This window comes from Giraffa tippelskirchi, chromosome 13 (assembly GCF_054371585.1).
Source record: "Giraffa tippelskirchi isolate mGirTip1 chromosome 13, T2T-mGirTip1v1.2.pri, whole genome shotgun sequence".
NCBI lineage: Eukaryota > Metazoa > Chordata > Mammalia > Artiodactyla > Giraffidae > Giraffa > Giraffa tippelskirchi.
The window spans coordinates 29,698,958-29,723,112 of NC_137287.1; the positions used below are offsets into that span (position 1 = coordinate 29,698,958).

Sequence of the window (24,155 nt, forward strand, 5' to 3'; positions counted from 1 at the left end):
TAAGTAATCAGCAGAGACCTATGTATAGCCCAGGGAACTCTACTCAATATTCTGCAATAACCTAAATGGGAAAACAATCTGAAAAAGAAAAAAAACATACGTTTATGTATAACATATGTATATGTATAATCACTTTGCTATACACCTGAAATTAACACAACATTGTAAATCAGCTATGCTCTACTATAAAATAAAAATTAAATTTGAAAATAATAATAAAATAAAAGTTATTTCAAACATAGAACTTGAATCTCCTTCAAAGTGGAATTCATTGTTTCAAAATTTTGAGTGTGGGGTAGGTCAATGGGCAGATGTACAAAGGATGAATGACAGCAGTTCTTTAGTCCATCAAGACTTCCCAGGGGTTCCAGGGTTTATCACTATGTTTCTGACCTGTGCCAGGTCCTGGGTAGGCAGTGGGGCTACTGTGATGGCCAAGAAACAGTCCTTTGGCCTCAAGTTGCTCAGAATCCAGTAGAGAAGACAGAGAAGGAAGGCCTGCTTCGTTCAGACAATGAAAAGAGGAAGCAATATCAGGCCATGATAGCACACAGGCCCTGGAACCTCCTTCCCTTTTATCTTCAGGTCTTGAAGCCATGTGAACAGGTGACTTTACCTCTTCAAGCCTCAGTATTTTCATCTGTAAAATGGGAGAATACTATAAAATAAAAGAATAACAGTCATGTTTCTCCTTCATAGGGTTGTGTCAAGACAAAATAAGGGGATGCCCTTAGAACTGTGCCCAGCACACAGGTTTTAATAAATGTTAGCTTGGTTATCACTATTATTAACATCTGAGTAACTAGTTATATGGATCCTAGAAAGGCAGTCTGGTTCTCTGACTTGCAAAGGGGTGGGATCCTCCCAGGGGGAGTCAGCCCATCTCCTCCAACATCCAGTTTGGGCAGACCTCAGGGGCCATGATCACACCACACCTGAATTCCCCCTTAGCATCACCACACAGATCTAGAGAAAACTTTCTCAGGAATCAGGATGGACACTTTTATCGTTTTATTCTCCTCACCCAAAACTACAAAAGATGTATGACTGTGGAGCAACTCACCCATTTCCTAAATGGAAAAGAGGCTGCAAATCACTTTGAAAAGTAGTATCAGGACTTCCCTGGTGGTCTACTGGCTAAGACTCCATGCTCTCAATGCAGGGGACCCAGGTTCGATCCCTGGTCAGAGAACTGGATCCCGCACGCCACAACTAAGACCCGGCGTAACCAAATAATTAAATATTTAAAAATTAATAAATAAAAGCAATACCCCACTCTCCTCATCTCCTGTGCCACGCACACACATACACACACACACACACACACACACACACACACACACACACACACACCAAACAGTGAGGGGCGGGCAGGGGGTTGTGTGAGAGGGGAGAGGGGTGGGAGGGAGGCAGGAACCAAGAAGGAAGCCCTTTAACAGGAACCAGAAAGGGTGATGAGGAGCTAACCATGGGCAAGGCGGGATTGTCTGAAGATGGACACAGGGACCAGACACCTGAGCACATGCTCTCCTGCCTCACCTGACCGAGCAGACAGGTGACAGGTGTCTCCTCTGTGCCTATTCACCTGAACACCTGCTGGTCCGGCTGCCCCCGCCCCAGGTCACTCTGGGTGATCCTCAGACTGAATGGACTTGCAGTCTCGTGCTGATCTTCAACAGAACCCAATTCTTCCTTTTCCCTGGCAGAGGCTGGGCATTTGGGCACACACAAGTGCTTGAGGGTTTTGCTAAACAAGGGAGGCATTGTGACATTGGGGAGAAATGCCACCACAAAATGATAAAGTTGGACCAGCCTGCCTGCCATTCTCAAGTCCACACACACACACACACACACACACACACACACACACACTTCCGAGTAACCCCATGTGTGCCTACTTAACAAGGTGACAGACAAAATATTTAACAACCCTGACAGTGCATCTACTAACTAAGCAGAATGGACAAAGACCATAACTTCAGAGAAAGTTCTGGAAGTCCCCTGCTGTTATTTTTTTATTTTAAAAATCTTGGGAAGGTTAGGCAATACAAGGGAAGGGTCAGGGTGGCAGGCAGGCACTTGGGGCACCAGGACAGTGGTTGCTGCCCAGCTGGCATGGAAGTATTTCAGTATTTTAACGCCATCATGGGCACACTGGTGCATACCAGTCAGACTGAACGTAGGCTCTAAGGTGAGGATTTGCAGGTGGATGGTTTATTAAAGAGCTGTTCCCAGGGAGAAAAAATAAAAACAAACAAACAAAAAACAGTAAGAAAGCAAGAAAAGCAGAACAAAGAAGGGAGGAAACCCTGGGCTGGCTCAGGACTTGAATCAAAGCCCCACAGATGGTGACTTCAACCTGATTCCATGGGGGAGTCTGGAGCAACAGTCAGCCCCACGGTCGGCTGATCTAAGGCTAGAGAGCCTGACTGTCATGTTCATGCATCTGGAAGGCAGGAGTTGAGGGCTGCCCTGGGAGCAGGATACAGAGCAAAGCAAAGCACCTCCAGGGGCTGCCCAGGTAGTCCTCTGAAAAAGAGCCACCGGTCCCACCTGGAAGCAAGAGTCCAGGAAAGTCAAAGGCTGGACACCATGAAAATGGCAAATAATAATAATAATAATAATTAGTGGATTTAGATGGAGTGCCAGAACTTCCCATGACACCAACTGAATGTCAGCCTAAGTCCTTAGACAAGGAAGGAACACATGTAAATGATGGCTATGGGGCCTAGAGTAGCATGGGGTACCAGCTTTGGGGTTCAACATTTCTCCTACTACATAATTCATTTCAGAATGAACTCCTTACCTCCAGTGTCAACCCCTTCCATCCCAAAGAGTAATAAAAGCTAAAATTATAGTATAGAGTGGGGGTTCCCAGTGGCTCAGTGGTAAAGACCTGCCTTCAATGCAGGAGATGTGGCAGGAGCCTCGCCTTTGATCCCTGGGTCAGAAAGATCCTCTGGAGGAAGAAATGGCAACTCACTCTAGTATTCTTGCCTGGAGAGGAGTCGGGCAGGCTGCAGTCCATGGGGTTATAAAAGAGTTGGACACGACTTAGTGACTTAAGAATAACAACAGCAAATGTATAGAGCACCCACAAGGGGCAGGAGACCATGCAGATGCCATGCTCAGCCTCACAACAACTTCTCAAGGTGGGTCATAATTCTTTCCACCTTACAGATGAGCAAGTTGAGGCTTGAAAAATTGAAGTGAAAGTCGCTTAGTCGTGTCCGACTATTTGTAACCCCATGGACTGTATAGTCCATGGAATTCTCCAGGCCAGGATACTGGAGTGGGTAGCCTTTCCCTTCTCCAGGGGATCTTCCCAACCCAGGGATCGTGCGAAACTAGGTCTCCCGCATTGCAGGCGGATTCTTTACCAGCTGAGCCACAAGGGAAGCCCAAGCCTCTTCTATAAGTTTCCACGACAAATAAATGGTTATGAGGAAATTCCAATCAATCTCAAATCTACAGGACTCCAGAGCTTCTGTTCTGTCCAACTACCATCCCTACTCAACATCACCTCCTCTGGATGCAAACATGACCCAGACACAGGCTCTGAGCTGAGGATTCACGTGCAGTGAGGGTCATGCAACATCTCATGCAGGAAGAGACTTCCTTAAATGGGGGAAATGGGTCAGGGAAGAGGTCGGAGCTGTGCATCAGGCAGTCTTCAGGAGCCTCCCAGCCGCAGCCCCCTGATTCCGGCTGGAGCTCTGGCATGTACATCAGGCTTCAGAGTTAGTTCCAACTTGAAGCAAAAGAACTAGGCTTTCACATGCCTGCACCACGTAGGCACCCAGAGCATGTAGTCTTCCCAGTAGAATGGCTCCAGTAACCCAAGGGTGTCCTTCAAAGAGAGGTAGGCGAGGCTTCCCTGGTGGTTCGGTGGTTAAGAATTCTCTTTGCAACGCAAGGGACACCGGTTCGATTTCTGGTCCGGGAAGATTCCACATGCTGTAGAGTAACTAAGCCCAGGTGCAACAACTACTGAAGCCCGCACACATAGAGCCTGTGCTCTGCAACAAGAGAAATCATCACAATGAGAAGCCCACACACTGAAACAAGGAGTAGCCCCCATCTCCGTAACTAGAGAAAATCCACGTGCAGCAACAAAGACCCAGCACAGCCAAAAATAAAATTAATAAATAAATATTTTTAAAAAAAAAAAGAAGGGGGGGGGCAAGCAGACCATAAGAGCAAAGGCTAGAGAGGCATGCCTAAGGAGCCAGAGGCGATGTGGGCACCGCCCTGACACCCATCACTCTTAATGAAGCCCGGCCGTCCTTTCCCTAATTCTTAGCTTTTACCCCCAAGAACCAATTTCGCTACTGCCCAGGGGGAAAAAAGTCTCCCTTTCTGATAGTCTAAAGATCATCTCAAAGACCATTTTCAAGAGCTGATTACCTGAGCCTGGCTCTAATCTAAGGAAAGTATCCCATTTTCCACCTCTGTAGAGAAAGAAACATAATCAAGTAACTTGTCCCTGGCTCTTTGGCTTTATTCATACAGATACCAGTAAATAAAGGAAAATTTGACTGTTCACAGAACTTCAGCAAATTGAGCTCCTATTTGGGGGCAAAAATAAAGGCCGTTGAGATTTAATATGAAATCCTTCTACAAGGAAGATGATTGAATACATTATGGGGGCTTCAATTTTTACCATGACAGATATTGAATGAGCCTTTCATTTCTTTCTGTTGTTCATTTCCTCGATGCTTGAGGCTCTGATATTGAGAAAGAGATGGAATCAGTGTCTTGGCAATGGAGTAAACTGGTAGGAAGGCCAAGGGCTCCAGGCTGGAAATGCTGGGATGACATGAAGGAGGTCTCATACGGGGAGCCCAGGATGGACTTGAGCTTCAAAAATCAGTGCTAAATACCAAGTATTTAAAGAAAAACACCAAGAGCGGAGTCGAATGGGTGCCCATAGGGGAGTCTTGAATAGGAGCTAATGCCAAAAGCCAACAGGCACTCATTATCCTAATCATGTACCATTTGGTTGTAAGAAACAAAAACTCACTCAAACTAGCTGGAGATGAAGGGGACTTTAATTGGAAGAATCAGAGGGAGAATTCAAAGCAAAAGGGTGAATAAACAAGAGAATTCAAAATCAAAATGACAGGGACTTCTCTGGTGGTCTAGTGGTTAAGAATCTGCCTTCCAATGCAGGGGACGCTAGTTCAATCCCTGGTTGGGGAACTAAGACCCAACATGCCATGGGGCAACTAAGCCTGTGCACCACAGCTACTGAGCCCACCAGCGTGCCACAGCTAGCAGAGTCCACGTGCTGCAAGGAAGACCCAGACAGACAAAAACAAAACCAACAAACCACCCCCTCCTCTCTGACTCCACATAAACACATAATGTTGACTGAGGCCCTACTATGTGTCAGGCCCTGTGCTGAATGCTTTACCTGCATTATTTCACAGTTTACCTACACAGAAAGTCTCTGAGACACAAACATCCCCATTTTTCAGATGGGAAAACTGAGGCTAAAGTAATTTCCCAAGGTTGCACAGCTACGAATTGGCAGAATTAGAATCCACACCCTGCTCAACTCGGGGCTCTGTGATGACCTAGAGGGGTGAGATGGAGTGGGGATGGGAGGGAGGTTCAAGAGAGAGGAGACATAGGTATACATACAGCCGATTCACGTGTTGTACAGCAGAAACCAACACAACATTGTGAAGTAATTATACCCCAATTAAAAAATAAATTTGAAAAATTTTAAAGGAAAAAATTCACACCCGGTCCTCAAAACAACTGTCCTCTATCACCAGTCACGTGAGTTCCATCTCGGCTTCTTCTCTCTGGGTCTACTACATCCTGAATGCTTTTCCCTGCAGGCTGGCTCTTCCTGCCTCAACGAGCTTGTGAAGTGGCAAAATGACCAGCCCAAATCTGGTTCTGGTACCCAGGGAAAGTACCAGAATGGGAGACTTGAGCCCACCCATATCAACAATTACGTTCAATGGTACCCAAAACCATCTGATGCAAGTATCTGTGTCTTTTGGTTCAAATTCTCAGAGTAAAGAGTCTGATTGGTTTCTTATCCTTTCAGCTCTGATAATGAGCAAGACCTCACCTTGTAAAATCAGGGCAGCTCGTGGTGGGGTGGCAATTTCTCTATGAAAGTGGGTGTGTGACATGGGAAAATGGGAGATACTTACAATGCCCTCATTTATATACGCCACACTTCTTGAGTGAGCATCTCATTCTTCCCAGCTAATCTAGGTGCCAGGGCTTCCAAGATTAAGAAGGTATCATATGCTCCCTTGGGAGGCTCCCCATATCTAGAATAGACGCATCACTAAACCATGGCCATCCAGCAAGATAAGTGCTGTGGTGGGGAGAGACAAGGAGTGCTGCCACCTCACAGACAAAGTATATCTGGTCTGGCCCAGCAAATCAAGGAAGAGTTCCTGAAGACAGTAACACAGGAACCCAGTCTTGAATGAATGAGCAGGCATGACGAAAGTATAGTGTATTCCTGAAAGGTGTGATGCGCTGGAGAGGTCTGGGGAGTTGGGCACCACGGAAAGGTAGCAAGAGTGAAGGAGTACCAGAAAATGAGGTTAAAAAGGTAGACAAGGGCCAATCCATGAGTGACTTTCTGTGCTAAGAAAAGAAATGTAATCATTTTCCCAAGCAGCAAGACAATCTAGTGCAGTGCTGTCCAATAAAACCTGTCCTGATGATGGAAATGGCCTAAATCCGCAATGACCAACATGGCAGCCACTGATTGCGCACTTGGCATATGGCTAGAGCAACGGAGTAACTCACTTCTTTACTTTATTTATTTTCAATTCATTTATATGGCCAGATGTGGCTATCGGCTGCGATGCTGGACACCCAAATCTAGCCATAAAGCTGTGAGTTCCTGAGGAAGACTTGAAATTGGCTCCAAGTCAAACTGGCTGTGTGACTCTGAGAAAGTTCCATGACCTCTCTGTACCTCAGTTTTCCCATTTGTAAAATGGGATGATAATAACATATCTCCTAGGAGTGTTGTGAGGATAAGTAAGTCTATACATGTAAAGCAGTTGGACAAACACCTGGCATATTGTAATAACCCAACAAGCATCTGTGTAGTTCGGAAGGTGATGGGAAGCTTTGAAAGGTGCTAACAGCAAATTTATTTTATTGTAATTCTGGAAGCTGGAAGTCTAAGATCAAGGCATCAGCAGGCTTGGTCATCCTCTTTGCTGTGTCAATGGCCATCTTCCCCTCGTGTCCTCACAAGGTCTTCCTGCTGGATGACTGTGTCCCAGTCTCTTTTCTTATAAGAACACCAGTCATACCGGATTAGAGCCTCATTTTAACACAACTAGCTCTTTTTTTTTTTTTTAATTTTAGTTGGAGGCTAATTACTTTACAATATTGTAGTGGTTTTTGCCATACATTGACATGAATCAGCCACGGGTTTACATGTGTTCCCCATCCTGAATCCCCCTCCCGCCTCCCTCCCTATCCCATCCCTCTGGGTCATCCCACTGCACCAACCCTGAGCACTTGTCTCATGCAATGAACCTGGACTGGCGTTCTGTTTCACATATGATAATATACATGTTTCAATGACGATCTGAGAGAATACCATTGAAACACAACTAGCTCTTTAAAGAGCCTATCTCCGAATATAATCACACTGTAAAGTCCTGGGGTTTAGGCATTGACATGAATTTTCAGAGCGCAGAGGCACGATCCATATAATAGTAAAGACACTACAGACTGAAAATCAAGATTGACAGTTCCATTTCTGACCTATATACTGGCTCCTTTCCGCATGAGCCACCTTGGAAGAACCAAGGGAAAAAGCAGGGGACCTGGGAGGAGTTTCTGGCATGGCAGGGGGCTGACCCGGACTGGGATGGGCAGGGACCACTTGGATCCAAGGCAGAAGCTGCCCAGCGTGGCTGGAGGAGGACACACGGGAAAGAGGGTTCTAGAAGTTTGGCCCCTGATGCTCCTCTACCGTTTCCCAGATACATACAGTGCCTGCCCCCTCAGCCCAACTCAGCCCTCTGGTCCAGATGCCATCAAGGAAAAAATCAGGCCAGAGTAAAAGCCGTGTGCTTGTGAGGTGCTGAGAAATGGGGACGGGACAAAACGACCTCAAGGAAGTTGCTCCGTCAAAGAGAGATGAGGACTTCTCCCTTTCATACCCCAAAAGTGATATGTGTGAGTAGGGAAAACAGAAAAGCTCCATGAGGAGGCGCTTCCCGAGGGGCAAAAAGTGATGCCTGAAGAGCCGTTCTGAATGGCGAGCAGTGATCGTGGGGTGCTCCATCGTAGGGCTCAGTCCCTCCCTACCCTCTGAGCTCATGGGAACTGACCTGGGGGTCTGGCCTTCATCCACCCACATTGCCCATCAGAGTCATTGCCCAATTCCTCCAGGGTGACATGAGCTCAAAACCCAAAATAACAAGACATTTGAGGATTAAAATAATTTCAAGGGGAAAACAACACACTGGGCTTCAGGTGCCAACAGAAGTGAGAATATTAGAACAGATGGACTTTGGATATAAAAATTAGCCTTTTGTAAAGCATATTGAAGAGATAAAAGAAAATATGAACAATATAAATCAAAACAAGAACAAGAAAATACTTTTTAAAAAGCCAAGCTGAAGTATCACACATGAAAAATGCAATAGTTGAAATAAAGAACACAATGGATGGATACATGGAGACAGAATGAATACAGCTGAAGAATGAATTAAGAAACTGGAAAACAATGTTGAAGAAATCTTCTAGAAGGAAGCAGAGAGACAAAAGATTTTGTTGAAGTACAGTTGATTTACAATGTTGTATTAATTTCAGATGTACAGCAAAATGAGTCAGATATACATATATAGTATATATATAACACATATATATTTATCTCTTTTCAGGTTCTTTCTATTACAGGGTATTACAAGATAGTGAATATAGTTCCCTCTGCCATACTAGGACCTTGATGTTCATCTATTTTTTATACAGTAGTGTATATACGTTAATTGGGATTCCCAGGTGGTTTGGTGGTAAAGAATCCACCTGCCAATGCATGACACACGGGTTCAATTCCTGGGTGGGGAAGATCCCCTTGGAGTAGGAAATGGAAATCCACTCCAGTATTCTTCCCTGGAGAATCCCAAGGGCAGAGGAGACTGGGGGGCTACAGTTCTTGAGGTTGCAAAGAGTCAGACACAACTGAACAGCTGAGTACACATCCATATCCCAAACTTCTAAATTATCCCTCCCCAAACTTTACCCTTTGGTAACTCTAAGTTCATTTTCTATGTCTGTGAATCTATACTATTTTGTAAGCAAGTTCATTTGTATCACTTTTTAAGATGCTACATATAAGTCATGTATGATATTTGTCTTTGACTTATTTCACTTAGAATGATAATCTCTAGGTCCATCCATGTTACTAAGAATGGCATTACTTCATTCTTTTTATGACTGAGTAGTATCCCATTGTATATATGTACCACATCTCCTTTATCAATATCATCTGTTGATGGACATTTGGGTTGTTTCTACATTTTGGCTAACGCAAATAGTGTTGGTACGAATATTGGGGTGCATGTATCTTTTCTAATTAGAATTTTCATCTTTTCTGGATATATGCCCAGGATTGGGATTGCCAGATCGTATACTAACTCTATTTTTAGTTTTTTAAGGAGGCCAAAAATGTTTTAAGCTAAGTGATATGGAGAATAGAATTGCTAATACAAAATAAGAAGATTCCAGGAGGTGGAGAATAAATTGAGAGACTGGGATTAAAATATGCACATTACTATATACAAAATAGATAACTAATAAGGACCCACTATATAGTACAGGAAACTGTACTCAGAGCTCTGTAATGGCCTGTATGGGAAAAGAATCTTAAAAAAAGAGTGGATATATGTATATGTATAACTGATTCACTTTGCTGTAGCCCTGAAACTAACACAACATGGTAAATCAAATATATTCAAATAAATTTTTTTTTTAAAAAATTAAGAAGATTCCCAGAGAGAGGAATAAAGGTGAAGAGGAGTAAACACTTGAAAAAATGTTAGATACAAATTTCTCAGAATTTGTTTAATGTTCTATAAAGTCCCAAAGAGAAGAAATGAGGAAAAACCCACATCTACACACATCACAGCTCAAGAAGCAACAGTTAGAACTGGGCATGGGACAACGGATGGGTTCATAATTGGGAAATGAGTACATTAAGGCTGTATATTGTCACGCTGCTTATTTAACCTTTATGCAGCGTGCATCATATGAAATGACAGGCTGGATGAATCACAAGCTGGAATCAAGACTGCTGGGAGAAATATCAACAACCTCAGACATGCAGATGATACCACTCTAACGGCAGAAAGTGAAGAGGAACTAACGAGCCTCTTGATGAGGGTGAAAGAGGAAAGCAAAAAGCTGGCTTAAAACTCAACACTCAAAAAACTAAGACCATGGCATCCAGTCCCATCACTTCATGGCAAAGAGATGGGGAAAAAGTGGAAGCACTGGCAGATTTTATTTTCTTGGGCTCCAAAATCACTATGGACGGTGACTGCAACCATGAAGTCAGAAGATGATTGCTTCTCTGCATGAAAGCTATGACAAACCTAGACAGAGTATTAAAAAGCAGAGACATTACTTTGCCAACAAAAGTCAGTTTAGTCAAACTATGGTTTTTCCAGTAGTCATGTATGGATTTAAGAGTTGGATCATAAAAAAGGCTGAACGCCGAAGAATGGATGCTTTCAAATTGTGGTGTTGGAGAAGACTCTTGAGAATTCCTTGCACAGCAAGGAGATCAAACCAGTCGATCCTAAAAGAAAGCAACCCTGACTATTCATTGGAAGGACTGATGCTGAAGCTGAAGCTGAAGCTACAATATTTTGGTCACCTGATGCGAACAGCCAACTCATTGGAAAAGACTGATGATGAAAAAGATAGAAGGCAGAGGAAGAAGTGGGCAACAGAGGATGAGGTGGATGGATGGCATCATCAATTCATTAGACATGAGTTTGAGCAAACTCTGGGAGATGGTGTAGGACAGGAAAGCCTGGCATGCTGCAGTCCATGGGGTCGAAAGTGTCTGACACTACTGAGCAACTGAACAACAACAAGACACATTATAAAGTTGTGTGCTGTGCTTAGTTTCTCAATTGTGTCCAACTCTTTGCAACCCTATGGACTTCAGTCCACCAGGCTCCTCTGTCCATGGGATTCTCCAGGCAGGAATACCGGAGAAGTTTGCCATGCCCTCCTGCAGGGGATCTTCCCAACCCAGAAATCGAACCCAGGTCTTCTGCATTGCAGGCAGATTCTTTACCGACTGAGCGACCAGGGAAGCAAAGAGGAAATTCTAAAAAGCTTCCAAGGAGAAAGAGACCACATTTTTAAAAAGAAAGAATCAAATCGACATCAGAATTTTTTCATCAGCCATACCAAATGCAAGAATACATGATTATCCAGTAGTTACATGAAATGTGACTAGTCCATATTCTGATATGCCTTAAGTATAAAAGATACAGTAGATTTCAAAGGCTTGGACAAAAAAATACAAATTAGCTCAGTAATAATTTTTATGTTAATTCCACGTTGAAATGATAATATTTTGGATCTACTAAGCTGGATAAAATATACTATGGTTCACATAGTTCTATTTTTTCAAATGAAACTATTAGAATATTTAAATTATTAATATGGTGCACATGTGTAGCTCACTTTATACTTCTATTTGATATCACCATTTAATTCCATTCTGCTATCGTATTTCTTTCTTTAGTTACAGTAATCTGAATTTTCCTTTGTATTTTCTCATTGGCTGTTTACCCCAATTAGAATCTAACTCTATGAGAGCAGGGACCTTAAGTGTTGTTTTTTTTTAATTGCTCTATTCCAATTCTTAGAACACTGTTTGGCATAAAGAAGGCACTCAAGAAATATTTATTGAATGACTGAAAAAAGAATACATGCAGGAATGATTTCAAGGAATTTAGAAAAAAAAATAGAGCTCAAAATGTTATATCCAATTAAGCCATCATTGAAATATGAAGGCATAATAAAAATATTTTCAGGCATAGAAGTCCTCAAAGATTAGCCACACAAAGCCCCACCTTCAACACAATTTTGGATGAATTACCTAAATAAGAGGAAAGACATATCCAGGAGATGGTACCAGATGCATAGCTGTAGATGATCAAATGCCTTGATGCTGTCTTTAAAAAATAGCTAGGACCAAATAAAAAGAGAAATTATAACCAGAAAAACAGAGAATTAAGTCTCCAGATCGTACTCAAATAGTGGTCCCTGGACCAGCAGCAAGAGAGTCACCTGGGCTTGTTAAAAATGCGGGAACTGTTGTCCCAACCACAATGTACTGAAACAGACTCTGCATTTTAATAAGATCCCCAAGTGATCTGAATGCACTTTAAAACTGAGCAGCTTTACACAGATAATAGCAAAACATTAGATGTAGGGATGTGAAGGAAAGAAACCAAGGTATGGGAAAGTATGTCAAATCCCTGTCTTATTAGAGAGGAGATACTGATACCCATTTTTGGAAAAAAAAAAGCATTTAAAAGTTTAAAAATGTTAAACATGAAACAAATAAAAAAGTAAAATAAATTAAAATGGATAAACAGCAGTCAAAACAAATGAACTCTACCAACAAACAACATTATGGATGAATCTAAGCAAATGGAGAAAAACAATGGAAGTTCCAAAAACTTACATAGAGTGTGCTGCACATTCTGCAAGGTTAAAGACAACCAAAATAAAAATATAAACAATTAGGAATATAAACAGAAGCAATAAATGAATCAACAGGAAAGCAAGAAAATGATGCAGCAGCCCTGAGAATGGTAGTTGACTTTGATGGAGGAAGGCATGGGGTGGGGTTTAGGGACTGAGAGAGAACCATTAGGTTAGATGTGCTTTATCATCAATATTACAGATTTTGTTTGGGGCATGAGTTCAGAGGTGCTTCTTCCATTATTAAAAATAACCAACTTTAACTATTGAACAGAATTAACGAAACAAAAGCAAGTCCCATGTGGAATGATGAATGAAAGTGTGTTATAAACTAACGATTATCATCCATCCCTGGTGGCTCCGAGGGTAAAGAATCTGCCTGCAGTGCAGGAAACGTGGGTTCCATCTCTGGGTCTGGAAGATACCCTGGAGAAAAAAATGGCAACCCACTCCAGTATTCTTGCCTGGAGAATCCCATGGAGAGAGGAGCCTGGTGGGCTACAGTTCATGGGGTCACAAAGAGTCAGACACGACTGAGCAACAAATACTTTGTGTATGGTGTCAGGGGTTGATCTGATTTTATTTCTGATCATCCTTCCAGTTTTGTGTACCTGAGGTCCAATCCCTTAGGAGAGTGTCTAGCATATGGCAGATACTGAAAAGGTGCTTCATGAATAAATAGAGCACTTTGATAGCAGTGTGAAGGATCAATCTGAAAGGGATCAGATAAAGACCAAGAAGGGATGGCTGTATAGCCCAGGCAAGACCGTCTGGAGGCAGGAGTCAAGGCAATAGCTAAGGGAAGGATGGACTCTGAAGATGTAATGCAATAGAATCCATGAGACCTGGAGACTAATCAGATGAGGAGTTGGAGAGAAGAGAGGAATCAACGTTAGTGACCGAGTTCTGAGATTCCAAAAGAGATCATGAATCATCCCGTAAGTCAAAGACACTGCGTCTCACTGTTTCATTCCCTCGTTGTTTTATTACAGAAACTTTCCAATATACAGAAAATGTGAAAGAACTGTATGTGAATACATACACCTACATACTCACTCACACTTAGATTCTACAATTAATACTTGAGAATAGCTTCTTTTACATACATTTGTCCTTGTATCTATCTCTCTAGTCACCCATCAACTCTTTTCTTCTTTTTTTCAAAAGGGGGCGGTTCCGGTTCTGTCACGTTGCAATGGAAAGAAAACAAACTTAAAACAAAATGTATCACCGCCTTAAACACAGAAACCAAATGTTCTGTGATGCTCTCAAACACCACCAACCTCCCCCTCCCACAAGGTAGCTGCACTCCTTTAAGGCTGTTTCTAACGTCATTCGAATTAGATATTAAACAGATAACTCTGAAAACAAACACTGTTGTCCTTAATTGTTCTTTATGGGAGTTTTATGGAAGTGGCAACTGGCATCACTGGCATTTGGTCTGGGGTTTGGAAACACACTCATTGTCTACTGTTTCAAATTATTTACCATCTACACGGAGCATAATTGAATTCTGAGTGCTTCAAATAAAGCTCAGACGTCAGGTTACAATCCAAAGCGACTCCTTGGGTTACACAGTGGCTCTTCCTTCTCTGTACAAATTGGCAATCATAATTTGATGAAATAGGGCTGCACTTAAGAAAATTCTTCCCCAGGGGGCGATAGAAGTCAGGCTTGTTTCTCCCAGAATAAACAGTAAGCAATTCGATTATCCTATACTAAGTAGGTGATGCCACTTTGGTTCATGAAAGTAGGAGCTAGATGGGGATTCAGGCTTCCATTTTATTTTCTGGAGAACATCACCCTCTCACTGTGTCATCTGCCCATTTCCAAGCACTCTTTTTCTTTCCCTCTATTCTCTGCCTCTGCACCACCTAGACCCTCTGCAAGGCTCCTCCCCATCCCCTACCCTTATTCACATAAGATGAATGTCCATCCCTCTCTCTTGCTTCACAACTTTGCTCAGGTGTCAGTTTCAAAGACGCCTCACTCGATTCCATCAAGTTGGACTGTGCTCTCCACAGTACCATATTCTTCCCTCCACCACGAGTTCCTCCAGAGGGGCCTTCCTGGTGGTCCAGTGACTAAGACTTCAAGCTCCCAATGCAGGGGTCCTGGCTTCAATCCCTGGTTGCAGAACTGGATCCCACATGTTGCAAGTGCCCCAACTAAGACCTGGCGCAGCCAAATAGATAAATAAATATTTGGGAAGAAAAAAAAAAAGAGTTCCTTGAGGGCAGGAGCCATTTCCTTCATTTACCTGTCCAGTGACTGCTGTAGGATTATCCAACATAGTATCTTCCCTTTCTTATTCATTCATCAGGTATTTGGCTTTTGTTTGTTTTAGTTACGGCATGCAAACTCTTAGTTGCAGCACATAGGCTCTATTAATACTTACCTAACCAGGAATCAAACCTAGGTCCCCTGCATTGGAAGTGCAGAGTCTGCGCCACTGGACCCCCAGGTAAGTCCCATCCCTGTATTTGTTAAGCATCTACCAAGAACTCTTCTAAGCATGTGGGACACAGTGCTAAACAAGACAGGAAATGCCCTGCTTTCATGGAGTTTACAGTCCAGTGGGAACATCACACACACACACACACACACACACACACACACACACACACACACACACGACAGGAGCTATGCCTATAAGGGCTCCATCTTCCTTTAACCTAGCAATATAGAGCCTGAGCTTTGATGCAGAAGGAATCCTAAAACTTACTAAACTTGTAGCCTTGGGCAAATTTAGATTAGCCTTTTTGGACCTCAGTTTCTTCCCACATTAAATGAGTAGGATAAAAATCTACCATACACAGTAGGTAGTGAACACATAATTTCTAATGTATGTAAATCATTAGCCAATGCCTAGAACATAGCACAATTTGCAGCTATAATTATGATATAAAACTCAAATCATGTAAAGTTACAAATACAAATGATTCCAAACTAATGCTATAACACTGTTGGTAGGCATTCCTACTGTCCACTGATAGTCCTCATTTTTCTTTTTCCAGATAGGATCGAACTTTACAACACCCCCCCTCCTTGGAACTATGGATAGCTATGTCACTTGATTTTGTCAATGACATACAAAAGGAAACCTTTAAGAGCCACTGCATGACTTGTCACCTTCTCTTCACCCTGTCTTGAATGATGACAACATTGCAGACAACAGAGGCTCTGATAAACTGGGTTTCTGAATAGGTACAGTTTGCAGCAGAGCCTATCTGCAATAACTTACAGCATGAGTAATAAACCTTTTTGTTTTAAACCACTGAGATTTAGGGGCTATTTATTACTGCAGCATAACCTAGACCATGGTTACTAATACACACCTATTCTTCTAAGTTCTTAACCTCAGAAATATGTTCAATTTGCTCTCTGCTCACACTATATTATCCTGCTGCTGCTAAGTCGCTTCAGTCATGTCTGACTCTGTGCGACCCCATAGACGGCAGCCCACCAGGCTCCGCCGTCCCTGGGATTCTCCTATATCACTCAAATTCACAATACTCTCCTCCTCCAGAGAAACCATGCAACCCTAGATGGTTTTTTCTTCATTTAAAGTGTCAACTCTTCCTAAAAGCCTTCCCTGACTTACCTTCAGCCGTTCTCCTCTGAGATCCCAGGTATATCTGCCCATTTTAACCATCCTATCTCATTTTCTCTACCTGGAGTGAGATTCTAGGCAAAGTCAACACTGAAATCAGGGTAAGTCTGACTTTCAGCCACAAGACTTTACTGTCTTCCACTGTAAAAATCATTTGTCTAAAAAACCATTTAATATTTAACCCCCAAAAGGCACTTGGCATTGGAAAGCTTAGCCACATGTTAGCACACCTGGAATGATTCAGAGAGATTCTGAGAATAGAGAAAATATCTTTGGTTCAAGCCTACAAGATAACTGAATTTTGAAGGAGGTAAGCATCCTTTCCAATCTCTGTGATTCAGTTGAGACGGTAGCAGAATAAGAATTATTCAGTGGGGGATGCTGAATCTCAAAGCTTTCAAGCCAAGAGATGATGCTCACATGGCCAGGACCATAAAAGGACAGAAGAAAATCCAAAGGACCACAATCTTCAAAAATTAACTAGTTTCCTTTCCTAGAGCCATCAGCAGGAAGGCAACCTATGATTTGAAGGCATCCCATGATTGGTTCAAACATGCTGCCAAGTGAAATTAACTGAGAATCACAGTAAAACTTTGATTTTTCAGGACACTCTGGGTCATCAGATTTTCTGATGAATTAAAGTTTAACTAGAATTTTCTATTAGTTTAACGTTCATTGCCAAAAACGCTGCTCAAATAAATGAAATCATTACCCTTTTTTTTTATAAGGCAGGCCATTGAGGATGACTTTAAGTCTTTCTAAGATGACAAAGGATCTTACCAAAATCTGGGTCATCATCCACCTCCTGTCAGACCCCTCACTCACCAGTTCTGTCTTAAACTTGCCAATTCCTGATTAGATCGAGCCTATTCATAATTCCATGCGTGTGCCTCTTGGTTACCACTGCCTGGATGACCTTCCTTGGTCATGACCTAAATAGTCTTAATAATCCTTTAACTCCCAACTCCCATAAATCCCAACTATTGTGAAGGACCTAACAGCGCTAATCTGAGTCCCCCACAATTCGCTCATGTGATTGTACTAGTTTCAAACACAGTACATGACAATTAATTTGTTAGCTTATCCATCTCCCCACGCCCCACAACTACCCACACTTAACCAAACACTCTTCAAGAACAGGAAATGTATCTTATATAATTTGTGCTCATATAGTGCATAAGGACTTCCTGGGTGACTCAGATAGTAAAGAATCGGCCTTCGATGCAGGAGACCTGGGTTTGATCCCTGGGTCCAGAAGATCCCCTTGAGAAGGGAATGGCTACCCATTCCAATATTCTTGCCTGGAGAAGTCCATGGACAGGGGACCCTGGAAGACCCTTTGAGTCCATGGGGTCACAAAGAGTCAGACGCAACTAAGCAGCTAACAATTATTCAGTGCTTGGCCACAATTAGGTGCTAAACAAATATTTGTTGGATGACTGGATGGATGAAGGGTTGGTTGGATGGATGAATGAATGAGAGTCTTGTGCATGTAGGTTAACAGTGTACAAGAATTAGCTGATTTAGTGGCAGACACAGAAGTGTGTATATAGAGAGACATAGATACTGATAACGTAAATGTAGACATAGGGAAAGACAGAGAGATAATCCTAGCTTCACAATAATTTTCACAGGGAGTAACCTAAAAACGCCAGTGAATTGAGGATTCTGATGAATAGGGGTTTTGCTTAGATTTAAAAATCACTAGCTAGCACAGACTTTGTGTGCAAAGCAGTTAGGCTACATGCTTAATTTTCAAAAATATAGGCTGTGTTTTTAGGGAACTGTCTATTTGGTTCCTCTGCCCTTTTCATTCAGTAAGCTCCTTTATGAAACTACCTCTCTCGCATTGGATACAATTTTTACAAAATTATCATAAAAGATGTCCTGCCCTCTCCTGACCAAGGAGTGGGCCAAGCTTTTCTAAACATATGCTTTCTCCCCATAATATGAATCATGAGCGTGTGAATACAAGGACTCAACCTAGACAGGTCTTCATTGCCTTTCTGTGGATACCCTGGAGCTCCCTGGTTCCTGTCCTTCCGAGGCCTCATACTTCAGCATCACTGGCTTCTGCTGCTTGCAACCCCAGAATCCTGACCATGCCAATGCTGGAGACCCTCTCCTCTGTCTTCACCTCTCCCTGAGCTCCACTCCCAATAAATAATCTTGAGGCCACATAACACACAATAAAGAAAGCAAGCACACTTTGATGCCATAGGTTACAGAACCCAGAATGGAACTTAGAGAATACCTCATTAATCTCCTCCAAATAATATCTGGACACACAGGAAGAGCTTTGTCCAGGCCACACAGCCAACTGGTGACAAAACTCAGACTAGAACACAAGCCTCTGTTCCTTTCATTGCACCCAAATCAATGATGCCATCCTTACCTCTATGAGTTTTTTTTTTTAATATCTTATTTCATTTTTTTATATTTTGGCTGCACTGGGTCTTCAGAGCAGCACATGGACTTCTCTTGTTGCGGTGCTCAGGCTTAGTGGGATCTTAGTTCCCAAATCAGGGATCGAACCCACGTCCCCTGCATTGGAAGGCAGATTCTCAACCACTGGACCAGCAGGGAAGTCTCCTCTACAGATCTTATTTTGAAAATTTTGAAATACTTTTTAGGGACCTATCATTAACAGGCAGAGTGGTTATGAAAATTCAATGTTACATATATATAAGTTGTGTAGCTCATATGTACTAAAAGCAAAAAGGCAACTATCATTATCATTTGCAGATTTTATCAAGTGCATTTTGTCTGCAGAAGGAAAGAGAAGTGATGGGGTAAACTACTCTTATCTTGTCCAGTAGCCTGATGACTCTGTTCTGAAATAAAAATGATCCTCTTGCCTAGTGAGTGACCAGTGGTCTGTAGCCAACATCTTTATGGGAGTCAAGAATCCATTCCACTAGAATTGAGCTGTCCATTGAAACACAGTGCACATTCCCTGGGGCTTTCTGTCTTCTGAAAGCATCAGCTCAGTCTTGATCCTGGACCATTCCAGAAAAGTGGACAGCATTTGGGGAAAAAAAAGCACACAGGAAAACTTTCTTCGTATATTAGACTCAGCTGCCAGGTTTCTCAGGAAAAGTGAATGGCATAAATGAAATGGGCCCCTGCTTCTACGCTTGCCCTAAAAATTCACTCTCCAGAAAAATATTACCCAATCATGCCATTCCACTGGGGCTTCCCCGGTGGCTCAGTGGTCAAGAATCTGCCTGCAATTCAGGAGTCACAGGAGATGTGGGCTCGATACCTGCGTTGCGAAGATCCTCTGGAGTAGGAAATGGCAATCCACTCCAGTATTCTTGCCTGGAGAATTCCATGGATCGAGGACCCAAGTAGGCTATAGTCCATGGGGTCACAAAGAGTCAGACATGACTGAATCGACTTAGTATGCACTCACGCACCACTCCACTGAGCAAAACCATGCATTGCTTCCTGGATCACTTATAACTGCTCTCCAATATGGTAACCAATAGCTATTCACAGCCATTCTAATTGAACTTTGAATTCATTAAAATTGGCTAAAATTAAGAATTCAGTACCTTAGTTGCACTAGCCACATGTCAACTGCCCAATAGTCACATAGGGTTAGTGGCTCCCATGTTAAACAGAGCAGATATAGGACATTCCCACCATCACAGAAAATTCTATTGGACAGTGTTGACTGAGAAGAAAGACTAACTGCGCTTTAAAAAAATTCTATAACTTCACTCCTTCCAATATCTCTAACTCCATTATGCATCATTTTTGTTCTTGCTCACTTCGAGTTACACTGGACTCTTCAGTTTGGGGCATGTGCTCAGTTACTCAGCAGTGGCCTACTCTTTGCAGCCCCATGGACTGTAGCCCACCAGGCTCCTCTGTCCATGGAGTTTTCCAGGCAAGAGTACCGGAGGGAGGGTGCCATGCCCTCCTCCAGGGGATCTTCCCAACCAAGGGATCGAACCCCTGTCTCTTGCATCTCCTGCATTGGCAGGCAGATTCTTTACCACTGGTGCCACCTGGGAAGCCCCTTGTTTGGTTTTAGACCCTGCCAGATTTTGTCCTGCCTCAGGACTTTTGCATCTGTGGTTCTCTTTGGCTGGAATACTCTTCCACTCTGCCCTACTGTTCCTTCTTTATTTATTTTTTTTATTTATGGCTGCACTGGGTCTTCATTGTGGAGAGTGTGTTTTCTCTAGTTATAGTGAGTGGGGGCCACTCTTCCTTGCAGTCCAAGAGCTTCTCATTGCAGTGGCTTCTCCTCGTTGTGGTTCCCGGGCTCTAGAGCACAGGCTCAACAGTAGCGGCACACGCTTAGTTGCTCCGAGGCATGTGGGATCTTCCCAGACCAGGCATCAAACTCTTGTTCCCTGCACTTACAGGTAGATTCTTAACCATTGGACCACCAGGGAAGTCCTTATTGTTTTTCTTCTTATCTTTCAGGTTCTAATTCATATATTTCCTTTCCAAAGAGCCTTCCCTGACCACTCTAGTTAATGTATGTCCCTACAGTTTTGATCCCTGGGTGGGGAAGATCCCCTGGAGAAGGGAATGGCAACCCACTCCAGTATTCCTGCCTGGGGAATCCCCATGGACAGAGGAGCCTGGCGGGCTACAGTTTATTGGGTTGCAAAGACTCAGACATGACTGAAGGAACTTAACACAGCACACACACAGCCCAGTTTTAATATCAGTGCTCACAACAACTGGAAATGGTCATATATATTTACTTATTTCTCCTCCATGGGCTCTGCTTAGACACACACATGCTAGAATATAAACTCCAGGAGAGCAGAGATTTTCCCCTAATTTATTTAGGACCACATCCCTGGTATCTAGAAGGTGCCTAGCATAGAGTAAGGGTTCAAGAGAAAATGTGGATTAACTAGGCTAAATACAATGCAAAGACAGGCCAGGATCCAAGGGGCAATCCTGTAAAAGGAAAGCTAATATGAATAACCCCATGGGTACCACTAAAATTGAGCTGAACACTGAGCTGAAAAGGAGCTAAGAAAGTCTGCCAAATACCAGCTTTCTCCATTTTTACAGGATTTTCTTTACTTTGGCTGCCTTGATTAATTGCCTCCCAGATCCACCCCAAGAACAACGATGATGGCATTAATAATAATGGCCATCATAAAAATAATCGGGTACAGTGCCTGGCGCTCAGGGCTCATCCTCCTAAATAGAGATGATCTACACAACAGCACAGGGTGAGTAAGGAGATTCATGAATTTTTTAAATGACAGCATCCCCCGAGCACAGGGAGCATGCTTGCCTCCCCAATTATGCACCAAATTAGGCCACAGTTTCCCCCATCTTCTTCCCAAGCTTCAGAGGCTGACTCATGCTTCACGGGAAGACCTTTTTCCCATTCAAGAGCAGGCAGCCAGCCAAAAGACAAGCGGGTTTCTGCCTGCCTCTGCAACATGGCTGGGCACAACCTCTATCTCCCCCATCACCTCCTTCCCCACCAGTGATCTGAGCTCCCTGGCTTCTGACAAGGGCTTCAGGATTTACTAGACAGCCTCAGAAGGCAGGCAAGCTAAGGGGTCCTCACAGCCTTTCCTGCACAAACTCAGAATGTGGAGAGGGAACAAGGTCAGCAGGTATCATCTTTTAGACGTTGGACACAGAGTTTTGCTTTTGCCATTTAGGCTGGAAAATTAGAAGCTTTGAAGACTGGGCAGAAGAGGAGACCTGACCGAGTCTGTCTTACTGCTCAGGTCTCAGGTGTGGGTCTTTACAGAATCATTGGTTTCCCTTCCCTCCAAATTCCCATGACACCTCCAAAATGTATTCTTCAGTCAGTCTGTAATTGTCTCAGGCGATGAGCATTTCATCCATTCGTTCATTCAACAAATATTTAGGGAGTCCCTACTGTGTATCAGGGCTTCCATCGAGGCTCAGTTGGTAAAGAATCTGCCTGCAATGCAGGAGACATGGGTTTGATCCCTGGGTTGAGAAGATCCCCTGGAGGAGGGCATGGCAACCCACTCCAGTATCCTTGCCTAGAGAATCCCCACTGACAGAGGAGCTTGGGGGGCTACAGTCCTGGGGGGCTACAGGTCACAATGGGGTCACGACTGAGTAACTTTCACTTCACTTTACTTGCTGTGTATCAAGGCTTCCCTGGTGGCTCAGATGGTTAAGAATCTGCCTGCAATGCAAGAGATCCAGGTTTGATCCCCGGGTTGGGAGATTCCCTGGAGAAGGGAATAGCAATCCACTCCAGTATGCTTGGCAGGAGACTTCCATGGACAGAGGAGCCTAACGGGCTACAGTCCATGAGGTCACAAAGAGTCAGACACGACTGAGCAACTAACATTTTCACTTTACTATGTATCAGGCCTTATTCCAGGCACTGGAGAGGAATGAAAGAATTAAAAACCACTGTCCTCCTGGGTGCACATTCTCCTGAACTTTGAAGTATTTGCCCCTGAAAAATAAGGATATCGTCTGCTATTCTTCTTGCTGTTAGTATTGAACATGTGCTGTGTGCCGTGCTTAGTCCCTCAGTCACGTCTGACTCTTTACGACCCCATGGATTGTAGCCCACCAGGCTCCTCTGTCCATGCGGATTCTCCAGGCAAGAAAACTGGAGTGGGTTGCCATGCCCTCCTCCAGGGGATCTTCCCAACCAAGGGATTGAACCCAGGTCTCCCACATTACAGGCAGATTCTTTACTGTCTGAGTCACCAGGGTAGCCCAAGAATACTGGAGTAGGTAGCCTATCCCTTCTCCAGGAGAATCTTCCCAACCTAGGAATCAAACCCAGGTCTCCTGCATTGCAGGCAAATTCTTTACAGGCTGAATTACCACGGAAGCTCCTAGTATTGAATATTTGAACACAAAAAAGAATAAAGGATAGCGTGATAAACCCCACTTATTCATCACTCAGCTCAAGAAATAAAAAACTACAACTCCACATAAAGGCCTCTGTGGACCCCTTTCTCTCCCTTATCCCTCCCTGCTTCCACACCAAGGTATCCAGGATCCTGAATTTGGTGCTCAATCTTAATCTAGAGCATGGTCCCTAACCACTTATCACATTGTTTTGCCTATTTTACATTCTGTGTATACTTTCCAAAACAGAACGTTTTTTACACATTATGATTTAGGGCATATCGTTTCGGCTCATCTGTTTATCTGCTGCTTCTAATGCAAACTTAACATTGAAGAATAATACCAGACAGAAAAGTGTACACATCAGAAGCGCACAGAATGATGAATTGCCACAAAGTAGTAAACACAGCAGCATGATCAGCAGCCAAATGAAAGAAAAAAAAAAAGATCATTTCCTGAGTCCCTGCAGCTGCCCTCCTCACCCTGACCCTCCACCTGGGGTAACAAGTCTCATGGCAGTTTTAGCATTGATAAATGTTGCTTGCTTTAGAATAGGGATCAGCAAACTGTGGCAAAACTACACATGGTGAGCCAAAGCCAGCAGGCCGCCTGTTTTATAAATAAAGTTTTATTGAAACACAGACACACTCACTTGTTTACATACCATGCATGGCTGCTTTTGTACAACAATGGCGGAGTGGCTTAGCAACAGAGATGGTACTGCCCACAAACCTAAAGAATTTACTGTCTGTCTCTTTGTAGTAAAGTTTGCTGACTCCTGCTTAGAACATCACGTACTTGGAATCACACAGTCTGTATACCTCTGGGCCTGGCTTCTTTTACCCAAAAGTGTGTAAGTCGCACATGCATTGTAGTTTATTCATTCTCACTGATGTGTAATAATTCCTTTTATAAACACGCCACGATTTATGTATCCATATGTGGATGGATGTTTGGGTTG

At 43.2% G+C, this 24,155-nt stretch overlaps 1 protein-coding gene across 2 annotated transcripts in view; it reads right to left on the minus strand.

Annotated features, from left to right (window-relative positions):
* Nucleotides 1-24,155, minus strand: part of SHISA9 (shisa family member 9) — a 345,697-nt gene that overhangs the window by 248,380 nt on the left and 73,162 nt on the right. The window lies entirely within an intron of this gene.